The sequence below is a fragment of the Mastomys coucha genome, unplaced genomic scaffold, assembly GCF_008632895.1.
Source record: "Mastomys coucha isolate ucsf_1 unplaced genomic scaffold, UCSF_Mcou_1 pScaffold3, whole genome shotgun sequence".
NCBI lineage: Eukaryota > Metazoa > Chordata > Mammalia > Rodentia > Muridae > Mastomys > Mastomys coucha.
The window spans coordinates 36,490,958-36,493,679 of record NW_022196909.1 but is presented as its reverse complement, the minus strand read 5'-3'; the positions used below and the strand labels follow the sequence as shown (position 1 = coordinate 36,493,679).

Below are 2,722 nucleotides of genomic sequence, written 5' to 3'. Positions count from 1 at the left end.
CCTATGTTTATGAATAGAATGCATAATTTTTTAATTATTAACGATGATCAAAGTTGAAATGACTTAGAAGCAGTCAGGTTGTCCTAGCCCACCCCTCCTCCACTTAGGAACCACATTTGCCTGCAAACGAATGACTTAAGAAGGGTCAAAGCACCTTGGAAACCATATTTTCCTGAAGACAAATGGCTTCTCGTCTGAAAAGGTGTTTTACAAAACCCAAAGGGCCCTCCTTCCTTGCTGAGAAAGGGTCCCCGTGTATAAAAACAACTTTGTTCCTTAGGAGGGGGTTCCCTATGGGAGGTTTTACAAGACCAGAGGTTAGAGTGCAAAGAAATACACCTGTACCAGATGTGATTTGAGTTTAAAATCCCTCCTCTCCCTTGCATCCAGAGTTTCCCAGGCTTAAGTCTGATTTTGGTCACCCTCCTAGCATACTCAATTACACCCTTAATTGTCTTGTTAAAGCCTGGTGGTCTGTAACTTTCTCTTGTGGGTTAGCAGAGCTACAAACCCAGCCTCCAACGCCAAACCAGTTGATAACAGTGTTGGAAAACATCAGGCAAAATCATGCTTGTTTTTACATCTGTGTCCACATACATCACCCTGAAAAGGATTTTCATAGCCTAGGCATCCCCAAAGTGAATAGTGTAAAGGATATTGTCTGCAGAGTGTATGTCTGTGTGCTGGCCGTGGTGCTGAAACTGAAGGCCCTACACTGCCCTGTTGGGGCTGGAATATATGGCTGGTTGTTTTCTATGCTGGGATACTTGGTTCACTGCTCAGCCCTGCCACTAGACCATAGTTCTGACTATACAATGGCTGACATTCTGGCGTTGTACAGAAGGAGCGCTGAGACTACCACTTGGACAAAGAAAAGGGGTGCGGAATCATGAAAGGCTTTTCATCCCAGCAGGAGATGACATCAGGGACCTGAGTTGTGCTTTTTCAGGGAGCAAGCTGGACAGCTGTTCTGCTAGAGAGCTCGTTCAAAACATTATTGATCATGAGTTTTGGGGGGTGGGAGGGTCGTCTCTGGGCAGGCCATCAGTTAGGGTGGTTTTTCTCCACAGGTTTAGAAGAGTGGGTCTGGCGGTCTGGCTATTTGGGATTTCATGGGTAAAAATCGTTAAGGGAGGGGAGTTTGGTTTCGGAAGATGAACTTAAATTGATTAATTGGAAGATGAACTTGAATTGATAAATGCACTTCTGCTACCTCCCAGATTGCTTATTGTATAGCCCCCCCCCAAAAAAAATTTTTTTCTTGCTGCTTAGGGAAGGCCTAGTACCTTTAATTGGTACCTTTTTCATTCCTGCACCTTCAATCTGGCAGGGGTTACGACAATCACCACATTGGAAGGAGCATACTTCTCATTTGTATAATTTGTTTTCCTAGGGTATGGCGGAATGGCCGTGCATGTGGGCTTCCAGACTGTAGCGTGCCACATGTAAGACTGGGAGATCCTGACTCCAGTTGGTTCTGATTGTTAAATAAAGATGCTAACAGCCAATGGCTGGGCAGTGAGACAGAGGTGGGACCTTTAGAATTCCAGGGTGAGGAATCAAGGAAGGAGAAGGGAGAAAAGAGATCCACCATGCTGGGGGACGATGAAGAAAGACCCTGGACCTGAGAAGATGCTGGACAGAGAACACATCCACCATGTAGGAGGGGGAACAACAACCCCAAGAGGGCCCTCCGACTACATCCAGGACAGCAAAAGTGGAATATAGATTTTTAGTAAGTAGTAACTAGGGAATATTGGATGGAAGTAGATTCTCCATATGGAGGTTTCAGAAGTGGTCCAGCCATTGACTTGTTTAAGGCATATCAAAATACAAAGGCTGTGTGTTTATGTCTTTCATTTGAGAACCCAGAACACTGGGATGGGAAGCAGCCGCTGCCAGATCGATTTGAGTAGATTAATTGGGAACTGCAACACCAGACGACAATCCTAGGGCAGATACAAATGGACACAAGTGATACCAATGGTTGCCACCTGTTCCAGCTCCCTGAAGCGACCCTGCATCTGTCCAGCCCCCATCATGGATCGGCTGAGTAGGGCATTCCTGAAACGCTTTCACAAATTCCAAAGGCTCTGCGTTCCCTTTCATGAGTCTGTGTGCCTTTTGTTGTTGTTTGTTTGTTTGTTGTTATTTTTGTTGTTTTGTTGTTGTTCTACTATATCTTTCTATTACAAATCAGTTCAACCTTTTTCTTTGCATTGCCACATTGACGAAAGACCACATCGTTGACATTTACTACGGAGACACACCAACAAAGGTCTCCAAAGGCCACGGAGGGGATTTCGACTAAAATACAAAAAAACAAACACGCAGAGGTCTCATGACAACTTACGGAGGAAAATCTGTCATCTCACTTACCGCTGCTGCAGCCTGGGTTGAGGCTGTTGTCTTTGTACATTTCTTTTGCCTCAGGCCTCTCACTCTAGGGGGAAATTTAATATAAGGTGTATGTGTACCACTAACGTAGGCAAGCATGAGAACTTATTGGTCACAGTGCCTAGCAGACAAAGCATTGTCTCTGTGCCTGTGCTCCATAATGAGGCTCACCGCATCCCAGGGATTTGTGGCAAGGCTAAATTTTTATGACATTTCGCTGAGAATTTAATAAGGTTTAACCTCTCAGCTTCTCTAGACAGGAAATACAGCACTTAAACTTTTAATAAAACTTTACCTAGCCAAAGCTCAATGGAAGGGGCCTTCA

General features: G+C 44.7%; 1 pseudogene; it reads right to left on the bottom strand.

The window, feature by feature from the left end:
- Positions 1-555: 555 nt before the first annotated feature.
- LOC116074413 lies at positions 556-2,419 on the bottom strand (annotated as a pseudogene).
- Positions 2,420-2,722: the final 303 nt, after the last annotated feature.